At 34.8% G+C, this 15,556-nt stretch overlaps 1 protein-coding gene across 9 annotated transcripts in view; it reads right to left on the reverse strand.

Annotated features, from left to right (window-relative positions):
* Nucleotides 1–15,556, reverse strand: part of DMD (dystrophin) — a 1,072,200-nt gene that overhangs the window by 244,261 nt on the left and 812,383 nt on the right. The gene's annotated exons all lie outside the window — the stretch shown is intronic.

Genomic DNA, 15,556 nt, shown 5'->3' on the forward strand with positions numbered 1-15,556 from the left:
GTGACAATGGACTCACCAACGCTAGTTGTCATATGAGCTTTGTTGCAGGACAGAAGTTTTGATGCTCTTTTAAGTACATGTCAGCTGAAGGCTTTGAGTTGAGGGGATAATGCCAGAGGATGTGAGTCAAGTAATGTGTGAACATTTATACTGCCAGAAGATGTTTTTAAGGATTTTTTTAAAAAAGTTCACACAAAAGGAAAGTTTCCAGCCTCTGTTTCAGGTCATTGCTGTCGTGCTGAGAAATTTTGAAGCTAATAGCAGTATACAAATGTATACAGGAAGAAAAGGTGGGGAAAATTAAGTTATCTTCTCAGAATGTTTTATGATTCTGTGATTGAAATTATCACAGGAACGTTTCATTCAGCACTACCCAATCCCATACAACACAAGGAATACAGTGTTTGCAGAGGTTCTGCAGTGTGAATATCAGATTTTTCTTCAACTGCAATTTTTGCTACATAATTTTGAATGAATCATTCACGTTCTATAAGTATCTGTGTATTTTAAATTGCAATGCTTATTCACAGCACCAATAATGCTTTGAGATGCTCAGATAACAGCACACACAATAAGTGCAGAGCACAAACTAACACATTTCTGTTCCCCAGGTATTTCTTTAAGAAGAATAAAAGTAAAGCAACTCTGTATCCTTCAGCATTCAATAGATCACTAAATCACATTTCCATCTGCAGACTGTAGTGATCTAAAGTTATCTCACTGAGATATAAAATAAAATATCCTGGACTACTGTCTGACAAAGCATCAGGAAATGGTTTTACTACTATAGTTCATGTAGTTCTCTATAATTGTATTTTATCTTTTCTAACAGTAGAGTTTCATACAATAATAAAAAAAAGTTACCAGAATTTCCTATATTCCACCATCACAGAAAATATGAACTACATGCATCTTCCTGTTAATGCAGGAAAAAGTTTGCACCTTTTTTATCAGTTTTATATCCCTTCTACCAATGTGGAAAAGGAACAATTGCAAACTTTACTGAATGTTTAATTTTTAATACTAAATAAATTTAAGCTCTCACTGGTAACTCTTCTTCAGCTGCTTTAACTTGGACTGTAAGAACTTATCAATAAGGGAGAATAATTCAACCTCAACTAAAGTTGGAACACAAAGAGATGTCAGATATGAAAATTAAATTGTTAAAATAATTATTATTGATATACTTTGAAATGCAAGTTCAAAATAAATTATATTCATTAATTTTGGCACTGCTGGTTAGAGGAAGTTTCTTTCAGAATCTAGGTGCTATATTCTTCACAGCCAGTTAAAGTTATTAATACATACCAGTAAAGTAATGAATGTGCAGATTAACTCTGGAATGCCTAATACCACATTCAGTGGGGAAAACTACGTTGAGACAGCATTTTATGTATTTATTTTCTGTGTTATTCTGGATGTCAACAAGCTTAACACCATGGTAAAGGACACATGATTTTTCCAGTAGCACTTTTGCATAAATGTGCCTTTTTAGTTTGACCATCTAAACAGAGGTACTAGGTTTTGTCTGCTGTAGATCACTGGCATGTGGGTGTGGATATAAATGTTTTGAGTGATCGTTATATATGCAAACTTATGTCCTACTGTCACTATTTTGTTGGGCTTGCTGGAAAATGTTCTTAACCAAATTGAAACTATAGTACTGGAGATTGCTCACCTGAGTGCAATTCCACCTCTGAAAATAATTTTATTGCAAATGACCAGAAAGCCTCAAATTGTAACCAAACTTAGAGCTACAACATCAGCATCCAAACCATTTGAGATCAATGCTCACATGTAGCTGACATATACCCACAGCCCTTTATCCTCTCATTATTCTGAGTGAGGAATCAGGAAAGCTTTGGTGTGCTGGTACAGAATTTTGTACTCTAAAGACAGGCTTGGGAATTGTGTGGGTATCAGTCAGCAGGTGGTGAGAAATTGCACTGTGCATCACTTGGCTCTCTTGGGCTCTGTTACTCTCTCTGCCTCTCCAATATTAATTTTAAAGCTACAATTAATATTAATAATAATATTAGTAGCATATTTAGTATACTTCCAACACCCCCTCCCTCCATCCCTCCCAATAATTAAACTGTTTTTATTTCACCCCAGGAGATTAACTTTTCTTTCTAATTCTTCTCCTTGCTGTAGGGAAGTCAACAAGTAGTTGATGGTATTGAGTTGCTGGCTGGGGTTGAACCTTGACAGTGCAGTATTTCTCTCTGCCTTACATTAATTTCTCAACAACTTGATCTACACCTGAGAGCTGACTTGGTGTCTTCAGATAAGCTGAAGGGCATCTCTGTCTTGGCTGCACTATCCATATTTATAACAATCAAATAACCAGTGATATAATTTTAAATTCCAGATGTAACTGGGCGTACAAAAAGATTAAGCGCAACAGCTGGTCCAAAATAAACACACAAAGGCAGCTCTCTGCTGATTCTCTTTACTTCTGCAAGGAAGGAAGAACAAAAGCCCTCAGTGTTCCCATGCTCTGATTGGAACTCAGAATGTCTTATGGACAAAATCATGTTCTTTCCCTGGCAATCATATTTTCCTAAATTATGACACTTTTTTGAGATACGAAAATTAGAACATTCTAAAACATCTGATCATAGTGATAAGCCCACAGTCTGTCTTTTCTTAAAAATCTATTCAGAAAAAGGGGGAAATGCTTCAATGAACAGTTACTCATTCTACTAAACAAGATGCAAGTCGTTTTTACTGAACAATTTTCATATCATAAATCTCTTCAAAACAAGAAAATATGTTTCTGGTGTTTCTCTACTTAAGAAAATGGATGGAGCAAGAGAGATGAAATTATTTCTTTTGCTACTATTCATTGACTCACTTGTTTCTAGTCTTGTACCTCTCACAGACCTTCTTGAAATAACCAGGACAAGTATGAAAATAAAAAAATCATCAACCATTCTCCCAGCATTTTCCTCTGAACTGCTTTCTTTGTTACTAAAGATACTAAATCAATTTGAAGACATGTTTTTGAATTTAGATTGTTTGTCTCATACACTTCTTTTAAAGCACAATAGATATTGAATAGCAAAAAGAGAAAAAACCCATCCCAAAACCTGAATTTATCCATAAAGTTTCAGATCAGCCTTGGATATTAATTCCCCATCTATTCTACACCATTTTTATGAGACTAAGAGTTGCTAAAAACAAAGGAATTTTAACCTCCTGGGAAACAAAATCACGTATATGGACTTCTGTATAGGACCTTTAAACAACTCCTTTGTAATTAAGCACCTGACAATATCAGTACAAAGGGATCTGCGTCATACTGCGGAAAACTTCTCATCAACCTTCTTCCATCTCTTCTTATACTCTATTCACTTATGGGATCCTACATTCTCAAAATGCATGGGACAAAAAAGAGAGAGAGAGGAAATGTTTTTTGAGAGGTTTTTCTTGCCCCATCAGTGTTTTCTCTTTTTCCCAGCTTGCTTTAGCACAGGTTAAGAATATATAAAAACATATTATAAATGTACATCTTCTCTGTGTTCATCATAACCATAGATTATTGCACTTACATGGTGAGCTACAGAACAATCATTAATGAAACTAGGGGGATTCCTTTGTAATTACAATCAATTGCAGGTTATCTTTTATGCTATTGAAAACATTTTATGTTTACCTGTGATTTTTAATCTCCTGATAAATTTTCATTAAAGTCAATCATTTCCACAGAGTAAATCATAACTGTTACCAGGTTAAAGAGAAGGAAATCTGAACAACACTCCACAATCACAGGTATATGAGGGAATCATTAAAAATTATTTATAGACACAGAATTATATTCTGATTAATTCACTCCAAAGGCTTTTCTAAACAGCCCTCAGTCAAAACTGAAGTATCTTAAGGAAGCCTCTTAAACCACTAAATAATAATAAGAAAAAAATAAATCCAAAGGAAAGAAAAAAACAAAACAAACCCAAATCCAACAGAACAAGCAATCCAGCAACACTCCTCCACCTCCAATTCTCTAAACACACAGAACAGATTCCAGTCTAATTCTTATATAATTCATGTAATGTCCCACTAAGACATGGGAAGACAATATTTAACTATTCTGTTACTCCCATTGAAGAGAGAAGCCAGAAAAAGAAGAAATCCTAACATCAAAACTTAAACCAAACAGACAAAACTAGCCTCTTATTCTACCAAAAGAAGCAAAAATATTATTGTTCTGTTTGTCTTTTTCATACTTCATGGTCTATAATACGTAGAACTAAGTTTTTTCTTGCATTCCAAAACATATAATTCTTTCAAAATTTCAAGACAGTCAACAATACAATTTAATAAACAGCATATTAATTACTCAAATGCAATTTAGTAAGATAAAATCTTTGCTTTCTAAGACAGTGAAGTATAATTAAAACTGATTATGAAATTAATTATATTCTAAAGGCACTTGTTTTGTTAGCCTTACTTACTGTAGAAACAACTAGATTTAATAAAACTGTGAAATGCACTGATGGCATTACATGAAATCAATTAGAGCTCACAAAGGATACTATTAAACTGTTAGTGTAGTTTTCATTTGGAGCATCAGCCTCTGAGGGCTGAACTCCATGGCCTAGCAAAAAAGTGATTTGCTGCCATGCAAGAGAGAGAAGCCTCAATTCCCAGGCTGGAAAACTTGTCTGGCAGCACTTACAGTTCTTATTGTACCATGCATCATATTAAGTAACACTAAATAAACATTTTGATAAACACACACATTATTTTTTCCCCTCTAAAATATGGGCTTCAAGTAGTACTCACATTACACAAAGATGCTGACAGATCAAACTGACTCAATATATTTTAAAACATGTATTCTGTCAACAGATTTTAAGAAGCATAAAATGCTAACCAGAAAAAAACAAAACAGCTCTGTAAAATTCAGGTCAGAAGCAGCTGGTAACCAAAACTGGTTAGCATCTGAATAAGAAGGAAAGAAGCGAGCCTGCCTACTGCCTCTTATATTTATACAATCTAATAAAAAAATATTAGTTTCAAAGAACCGTTCTATACCTTATACATTTATTTTTTACTCTTCAGGAAGTTTCAGACTCCGATGGAAAACTGAAATATAGACTAAGTTCTGCACTATAAGGAGATAATCTGATTAAAATAGATCTGCTGCAGAAAGATGGTAAAACATGAGGAAATGGTAAAACACGAGGAACTACAACCAGAGGTAGTACGAGAATATGGAGAGATACTAATAATTTATTATTATGCAGATTCAATAACATGGAAAGAAACTACAGCTCTAGTTCTGTTCCTCAGGATTATGCAAATATAAATAAATAATAAGTAGTGAATTTCCAAGTCCAGTTCAGCAAATTCAGATGGTGTTCAACTCACTCTCAGTTCAACAGGACTTCAGTATGTGTTTGATACAAAAGCCTACAGAGAAAATCCTAACTCCACTGAGCATGAATGGCGAACCTTCAGCTGACTTCAAAGGGAACAGGATGTTCTCTGATAGTTCTACCTCAATTCTTTTTTGGATGAATTTCAAAGACAAAAATTCTTAGCAGAAGAAATCATAACCCTTCAAACAACAATTCTGGACCATTTAACAGAGTGGAGAGAGACATAAATACACCAAAACTCTAAGTCTAGGAGTGAGGAAATCTATTCTGCTATGAAGAGACAAGACAAAAATGAATATAACTTAAACTTCATGTGCTCACAGGCAATTCTTGCAGTCATCTAAATCTTTCTCTTAAACAGAGCATGATTTGCAATATTTCCTTCCTTCTTAATGATATTTTAAATAGTCATCAGGTGCTTACATTAAAAAGATACTTGATTTAGCTTGAGATCTACCATTTTGTACTCACTGCCATGCAAGTATCCTCTATATATTACAGATATTTTATCCAACATCTGAGGAGATGCATTTCTTTTCCCTAACATATGTCTACCTGTTCTTAAACCACATTCCAAATTTAAGTCACGGAAATGAACACATAACTGCTGCATTCACCAGTTCAACTGGTGATTCAGCTTTACTTCAGCTTAGGCAAAGAAATCCATAAAGTATATCATAACCTCTTTACAAGCAGCTATTTGGGAAGCAAGTCAAGGATGCATGGGTTTGTTACAGAAACCTCTTGAATAAAACAAAGCTGAGATGGAAAGTATATAATGTAATCAATGTAAATAATGTTCAACACTGAGCATTAGGAGCCTTTTCCAAGGCAGTAGTAAAAGGTGGTACTGAGTGCAGTAATGAACCACTGGGGAAAAAGGTATGAAGAGCAAAATGGCAAATTTATTCCGATTAGTCAATCTGAGTAATTCCAAAAGGAAAAAAAAATCATCAGCAGTATGAAAGCAGAAAGATTCAGCCGATGTGTTCAAAACAACAGATATTACAAAGAATATTTAAACACAGTATAATCTGATGGGCTCTGAACTAGCTGTAGCCTTGAAGAAATTCAGTATTTTAAATCAAGACCAACAGCTTAATGAAGGTTCCAATACATATTAGCATCTGAAAGACAGTAAAAATCAAAGGAATAACTATTTATATTCATCTTTAAGTCACTCTCCTGAGCCAGGGCTAGGTACCTAGGTCTCAGCCAGCAGAAAGGAGAGCAATATGAGACATAAAAGCAGTGACACGAAAACAAATTTAGCTAAAGCAAAATTTAATAAATACATTCCATATTTCTACTTTTGTTTTCCCCAATACAAAAAGAAATAACAGTGACAAATGTCCACAGCTCCAAGGGGTCAGCACAATCTAAAAATAAAGGGTGTCACTAAAGGCAGATCTGAACTACCATTTCTTAGTGCCATCTTATTTCACAAGTGCATTCTACTGGTGTTTCCATGGGAAAAAAAGAAGACAAGCACTGGAAGAGCTGCCTCCCATCCCCTGGAATAAATCCTCACTGAGAAATTTACAGGTAAACTACCTCAAAAATAAATCTAACTCCTTAGAATCAGTAAAGGTATCTGGTTCTTCAAAAGACACTGCTAGTAATTCATTAACATAGCTGAAGCATCAGCCTCAGACACGCTCCAACACCAAGAACTCATGGAAATTTTGGAACTGTTCACCATTACTGATAAAAAACAGCACCATGTTTTTTTCAGATTTTAAGGCAAAAAATAACTGTACCTAGCATATATAAGCCATGTTCTGGGGTACAGAAAATGCACACCCAAGTTAGATTTAAATATCCCAACACTAAATGAGACTCTAACTTGACGTGAATTAAAAAACAAAAACAAAACAAAAAAATCAAACAAACATATAAGATATAGGAAAAAAATCAATAAAAGAAAATAGGGACAATAGCAAACATACAACACTACCAAGATAAAATGCAGAAAGTGGGAACTGGCTGTTGCAAGCTTGGCCCTTTAGGCACTTCACAAAACTTTGCTTTTGCCATACACTGTGTCAATTAAACAAGTGGAATCTCAGAAATACATGGCACATTTTAAACAGATAAAAATAATACCATGAAGCGGACCCATAAAATGCATTGCCACAAGCCACTACTGTGCTTAAGCAGATATATCTCAGATATGTAACTGATTATCTACCTTGCACAAAAGAAGAACCTGCAGAAATGTCAGTTAGAGTGATAGTTCCAAGAGCTATTATTTCTTATCATTGCAGAAGATAATATTTTTTTAATCGTTTGCAGGAGGTGTAATTCTTAGTAGCTTAGAAGTGCTCTACATTTCTTGAATTTTTCAGGGAATTATAATAGGTCAGTTAAATTTGGGGTATTGGTCATGATTTAATTGCTATTGGATGACAAACAACATGAGCATACAAAATATTCCTTGCTTACTTACTGATTCCCATCTTATGCACCTGTATCAGACACATCATAAATGCTCTACCCTCAAGATTTATTATCCTCAGTGGAATCTCACCTCTCCTCAGTGATTTCTCACCATGCCTATTTTGGGACATGCAAGAAAATCACATTGCTGATTCTACTGCTTTCCTATCTGCCCTCTGTGCTGCCATTTCCCCCGATCTCTGCCTTGGTCAGTAGAAGTCACGACCATCAGCCTCTTGTGCCACTCATCCCCATCAGAAATAATGGGGACTCGTTATTTGCTGATTTCTTCGTGACTTTCTATAAAAACATGTGATTGAAATTTCAGTCATAGCCACACAAAAAAGGCAAGCACTGCTGTTGTCAAGTTGACACATTTGGTGGTAACTTCCAAAGAGAGACGAAGCATTTAACAGCAGACTAAATTATCCTCAGTTTCAAGCATAACTGACAAGCCAGCAAGGGGAAATCTTTCACTGCCTGCACAGCAGCTGAAGAAATACAAAAATACAGGGAAAACACCAGGGGAAAAAATAATACTAAAAAAAAAAGCCATCACGAGAATAACAATCCAAACAAAACATGACAAGTAAGGTCAAATTCCTTTTCCTGGCACTCTGCTAGTCCGTCAGCTTTATTAATTTCTGTTCAGTTTGTTTTAAAGGACGTGAAGCCTGATAAGAAGTCTATTGAGGGGACTGGAAAGACATTCATTTCTTCTATGAGCTTTGGATGAGAGCAATAATCAGTTTGCTATAGTTAGCTAATTTATCTACAGACAAATAGGAAATAGATTTAAGGTTAGACTTTCAGGGCACAGAGCATTAGCTTCTGTTCTTGTTCAAACAGAAACTAAAATTTTCTAATTATGTCAGAAAATTTCATCTTTAACAGAAAGAACAACACATTTGTCTTAATTTTCTAATGGGATGGGAACAAAAATTGACATTTCTGTTCTTTCACAAATCAAACTTGTTCTTCCTCAGTACTTTGCTCTACTTTCCTCTCCTGCATACGCAAAATAGGGAGATTTCTGAAATAGCATACTTCTTTGATGTGCCCACATTAAGCTTCAGTTATGATACAAGTCTGGCCACAAAACTGCCCTCACTTTAGAATCCTGTTCCATAAACTATTTAATGACTTTTTCCAGTTGAATTTCCCTTAAAAATCAGATCCATCCTCATTTTTGTCAGAAAGGACTAAAAAGCATTTAACACACAGGAATTATTAACAAAGAAACAGAATTTTATTTTAATCGTGACCAAAATAAAAATAAAAACCAAGAATGAGGGAAAAAAATGACATAGCAAGTGTCTGAGCAGTAAAGAATGGTCTTCTCAATGCATTTCCTGCTTAGTTTCAGTTGGTAACTTGTTCACACTATTGGAAACATGGCCTCACTGCAAGATACCAGTCCTATTCTCCTTTTTAATTGTGTAAAATTAAATCATTAAGACTGGTTACAGTCAGAGCATGGTGCTAGTAACACCAAGGTTGTGGGTTCCATCCCTGTATGGGCCATTCACTCAAGAGCTGGACTGGATAATCTTTGTGGGTACCATACCTCAGAATATTCTGTGATTTAAAACACAAAGCAACTAAGCTCTCAATGAGATGAATTCATGGTGTCTAGAAATCTGAACAAGTCCTTTGTGGAACAGACAAAATCCAGCCATTTAATTAAAAAAAAGCAACACTTTTTGCTCTGAGGTCATTTTTGTTTGTCTGGGGGAGGATTTAGCAGATTTACAGATGATCTCTTGCCTTTCTGGAAGAGATAAAGGTACTAGACTATATATATATTCAAGTGATGGGAAAATTTAGTTTCTTTAGATTCATGCTAAAACTTTTAAGAAACTCATCCCTGAAGTTACAAGGCTCTATAGATCCTTTTGTCAAATACTGTATTACTGATGCTATTCCCTCATAAAATAACTCAAGAACTCTTTCCTTTTTATAATTGTAAAAGGGTTTCTCAAAAATCACAGGAATGTGTTCACAAAGGTGAAAATGATGGATCACACAGTATTCTGGGTAACACTACCTTCTCAGTGCATCCTACCAGCATTTTGAAAGCACATCCAAGATTATTCTCTCAAAAATTAAACAAAAAACATTCACTACCACCAATTGAATTCTCATCTTGGATCTGATGTCAGCACTGCACAAAAAAGTGCTGTCAGCTCAGTGGAGAGCTAAGATAAAACTGGAATATAAGCAGCTGAAACGACTTTGTAGATCTCTTGATTATATGAGCTTCATCTGGTAGCTTCATTTACTTCTTTTACAATTTTTTTTCCTTTTATGTGATGAAATGTCATCATTCTGAGGGATATCAGGAAGAAAAATTAGCAAAGCATAGAAAAATAGCAAAAAATTGTTGACTGATGTCATTGCTGGTAAGACTGATGTTATATTTCTGTACCTAAATACTTACTTGAGATTGTAGGCAGTTAACAGAATATCTTTCAAATACATTACCTCTCTTTAATCTATTGTCATAAAATAATTCCTCTGCACCAAATGTTTTTTAGGTGTGCTTTTAAAAATGGATATATTAAGAAATGCTGTAAGTAAAACATAAACCAAAAACCATAAATTAAAATCAAAGCATCTAAACCTTGCTATTCCCACCTTTCTTACAGTCTTCATCTGAGGACTTAAAATAAAGGTAACAGAATAGAACAAAGAAGGCAAAAAATAATTAAATCTATTGTCAGAAAACAACTCAGGCAACTTTAAAGATATCCATATTCTAAATACAAAAAGCTTAAAATTTTTTGCATCAGAAGCAGCAAATACAGTTTTTCTTTAGAGTTTGCTAACTCTGCCAGAGAGCAACTTCTGAGAAGTGTGGAGTTCTTTACTGACAAATTTGTTTCATGAAAATGAAAGTCTTCTTATGCCCACTTCCCTAACAAGACATGAGGACCCCATAAAAATTCAGACTTTTCAGAACAGTTCCAGATTAAATGCTTTTGTGAAAACTTTGTCTGTTTTGTTTAAAAATAATAGTCAACAGACCTCAGTTCTTCAGAATAAACATGTTGACGTATAAAATTGTTTGGTCCTGTGTGTTACCTCAGATTGCAGACTCACTTTCATTTAGTGTGACCATTTTTACTGATGAAGTAAAAGCACTTAAGCCCTTAAAGATTTCATACCAAAAAAAGTTCTCAAAGGCATCATCTGACAAATATCTAAATAGAGAATTTCTCTTCAAATAGTGTAGGCAACAAAGATTGTATTGTCAACATCACTCAAAAAACAAAAGAATTACCCTACAATTACAATATTTTCCACCAGAATTTGCAATTTTAATTTAGAATCCAATGCTAAACTGGTGTAAATAACAAGCTTCAATATAACATGTTCATTGTAAAGAAGCAGTCTCTCTTCATGTCTACTTTCTTTTAGCCTGGCAAAATTATACTGAAAACCAATCAATAAATCTTCACAGCATGATGATAAAAACGAAAATTATAATAGTACTTTTTTTTTTTTTAAAATAAATTTACATCAGAAAATGGAAATTTTCCTTTTTATCTAAAGTCACATTTGCAAGGATTTCTTGCTCACACCCCCATGAATGCAGCTCTATAGCCAGGACAGCAACTGCAGGCACAGATGTGTAAACAGACTTCTCCAGTAAACACGATTCCCATGGCCACAAAGTGTGCCTGCACAGAGAATTTTTGGAACTGCTCATTCTCATGCTTCTAAACAGATTTTAGGAAAGCAAATCAAGATTCAAAACTGCAGGAGAATGGAAAGAGAAAGGATGACTTTTCTTGGAAGTTGTTAATTCTTTGCTGCTTGACTTGAGCAGTCTAAGCCAAAATGAGCAAATGAGCTTTTCAGAGATGGGTCCTAAATACAGTCTAGATACTGGAACCAACTATGGGTCTTCAGTATAACTCAACACACTTCAGGCTGCTGCTGCTGTGTAAATGCAGTTTTTCTCACTCAGAATGGAATATAACTGTAAAGCAAATGTGATTACTTCCTCAAGTAACATAAAATAGTGTTAGGATAGGTACACTATATTAAGAAAAGCTGGAAATCATTCCAGCAACATGATTGAGCTCTTTCTCTGCAGGTAACAAAATTATACTTACAAAATTCATGTACAGTTAAAGGTTACATTCTAATATTTATATCTTTATAACAAGCAGCAGCTGATTAGGAATAGTTTCTGCTGACAGACCAAATTTAGATTATGACCTTTTTCACACTTAGAATTACTGTTTTATTATGCATTCACCTATGAAGGAGATATGCATCACACTTTTGTACTGTTTATATCCTTAGTTTAGTCGGCCATTTACGTTTTATACTGTCCAGCTGATATGCAAAATCAAGTTTATACAACTGGATGCATTAGAGAATGAACACCATTCTTAGTTAAACATGAGAGTTGGTATTCTCAGGTCTTTCAAACAGGTTTAGAAACACATCTTCTTGCCTTTCCTTACACTGATTTTTCACTGTTCATACCTTGTAGTGGGGAAAAGAAAGTTACTTTTAATGTTTAGATTGTGGTGTGTCCTCTATATTGTCTCAGGAGCCAAAAAAGCATCTTGAGCAGTGAAAGCTCCCAACATCTACTGAGTTCCATTGAGCTTGGCCACGGGAACGGGTGGGTACTGTGAATATTTGAGGATATCTATTGCACAGTGGTGGTTTGGAATCCTAAACAATTCTCAGAATACGTTTTACAATTATTTGCATAATAAACACTCCATTTACGAAAGATCAAAGTCCATTTTTAGCTTAATATTTTAGCTAATGATATTTAACACATTTAGTGGATTCACAGGAGAGGAAAATGCAAGCAACTGTTGATGTTTTTGTATGATAATTCACATAAAATGTGTCTGCCCACAATAGGAGGAAGTAACATGATACTACCATAACAAACTTTTTTTATGTAGCAAATTTCTAATGGTCGCTTCTATCATTACCCTTTTTCCCCTCCTGAGAAGACTTCAGTTCATCTGCTGGATTTATTTTTGTTAATGCATGCAATAGAGATCACTTTCTCTTTAATTGCTTCAGCTTAAATAATATGGCTATTTCTTGGAAAGTCAATGCCTCTAAAGAAAAAGAGGTCTGTTTACAAGTCAGTCTGGCTTTTGCCCAAGTGATCAGTTCATGTGGCTTTTAGTGTACCTTTGCAGGATCAACAACAAAAGTAAAAATAAAGAAGTGTCAAATGAAAAAAAGGGAAACAACCATCAAGCATTCACCAGTTTGTCTCTTAAAGGACAGAGAGAGGTACTGGTTATAGCTCAGTGCCATAAAACACAACAGTAAGGCAAAGGGTAAACACACAGCAATCAGCTGCAAATCTACTTAAGCAAAACAAAACACAAGCTAGCAGATGTTGCCTTAATGACTGAAGTACTTGCTTTGGCAACTATTACCAACAAGCAAAGTGGAATTTTACTACTGCCTGCCGCCTGTTGTCTGAGTGAACTGGTTCATGGAAAATCAGGTTTCACTTTTTTTTTACACTGACACACAATTCTGATATTAGCAACAAGTTTAAGGAAAAGCAGTTCAAAATAATGTAAGCAACTCTTAGTTTTAATTTTAAAAGAAGATATTCATAAAAAATTTAGGCCATTTAAAGTAACAATATATAGAGAGAAAGCAAAATCTTCAGCTGTGTACTTCCTCTTGGCACTTAAGATATGTATAAAAAGTGATAAAACTGCTCATAAAATACTGGAGAAATGGTCAAGAACATAATTTGGAATCTATTTCTACTATCACTGTGAGGTGACCAAGTCATCAGAGCACTATTCATTGTCTAGATGAAAATAACACACATGGATAGATCTGAAATCACTGCACATATATCTGAGAGGAAACTAGCCTTTCTTGAAGACTGGGACAAAACAATTCATATCTCCTTTCTACTGAGTAAATATTCTCTTACAGTTCAAAAGATCCCCAGAACCATAACATCCTCTTCTTTTTATTTCTCTATGCAATAATCTGAAAGATGAAGAGTTGAAACATAGGAGGGCAAAAAAATCCAAAGTGAAACCTCCCAAAAAACCAGAACAAATTGGCATTTAAGTCATCCAAAGCCCCACGGACTTCATTATCCCTTTCCACAGGGCTGTTTAACAAAGGAATCACAGAATCATTTAGGTTGGGAAAGACCTCTGAGATCATCAAGTAACACTCTTAACCCAATGCTTCCAAGCCCACCTCTAAACCATGTCCCTAAGTCTCTCACATCTAGATGGTTTGAAATCCCTGCAGAAATCTAGGACATTTTTTCAAGGCTTCACTCAAGAGCTCTGCATGTGCGAAATGCCTGACTAGTGTTTGAGAGAAACGAAAAAAAATCTACATGCACAGAAAATCCTCCAAGCAAGTTTTATCTGACTTGATGCCTCAGTATGTCCATGTTTATCAGTGTCTCACAAAAGACTGACAGAAATGGGATCCAGCCCTTAGAGAAGTTTATCTACACGTCTGCAACATGCTTCATTTTCAAGTTCCTAAATCATCAGAAGTGTTACAAAAGTTGTATACAAAACATTAAATTAAAAATATATTAGAAATGTAACAACACCATACAATCAAAAACTAGGATACTCATTTCACAGTTCATATTTATTCCTATCCTTTTGTACTTCTCAAAGGGAAATGCCAACTCAGTCACCTAAGCAGGTCTCTTCTTAGACATAAAATATTTACTAGAGTAATTTAACTAACACATCTGTGCATTTTATAGAAGCTTGCAAGGAAATGTGTTTTGAAGAGCCTGTACTCCCTCTTAGCCTAGTACTTGGCAGAGTCCATGCAAGATTGGTAAGTCTCATCTTTGGGCAACATTAGACACATCTGGGCTTGTGTTTGAGGCATTAACAGATTTAAAAAATGCACTCTTAGCTACAATTAATACAGAGCAGCCACAGCAGCTACACACATAGCCTGGACTTCTCACCAAGCAGGGTTTGCAGTTCTAAATACAGACAAAAGCACTTTCCTTTGGTTCTCACCAAAATCTTTTTGGGCTGCTGATTGCATCTACCCATGGGAATGGTTTTGAGCATTAGACTCCCAGACTTTCTCATCCAGCAATAGATGGCTCCCCTAAACACCTTCTCAGGCCACAGTAAGCAAAACATTATTTTGTAAAAATACAACTACTTCTAATAAAGCTAAAATGGCTATTACTATAACAGGAGAAATGCAAGCAGGTATAAATGGAATGTTTCTACCAAAATCTCAGTTTAGTTAAAAATAAAAAGCTTTCAAATTATTGTGTGCTTTTCTTTTAGTGGACATCAAGAGTATCCCTTCTCTCATTTGAACAGGGTCTTAAGTCAGTTGTAAGTTTGCTTCAGAAAAATGCTGCTAAAGTAACTCATTCATATGAGCATCAAACTAAACAAAAAGTGACATTAAACTTCTGTACTCATCAGAGATTTAAGTAACTGCCATTATACAAGAAGATCTACAGAATTTACTGCATATTTAGCTAAACTGACTTCTCTGGCCTTTTTCATAGACTTTAATTAAAAATATGTCAAGATCTAATTAATTTATAGCTTCAGTTATAACTACAAAGCTTAATGCAAGATACTGATTAAAACAACTTTCGTATAATTTTTACATATCTAATCTTATGTGCAATGGTTTAAAGTTCTTTTACTATTATAAAGAAAATTATTTTTACTGCAATATGTTATAATCTTATAGAT

This window comes from Catharus ustulatus, chromosome 2, assembly GCF_009819885.2.
Source record: "Catharus ustulatus isolate bCatUst1 chromosome 2, bCatUst1.pri.v2, whole genome shotgun sequence".
In the NCBI taxonomy this organism is placed as follows: domain Eukaryota; kingdom Metazoa; phylum Chordata; class Aves; order Passeriformes; family Turdidae; genus Catharus; species Catharus ustulatus.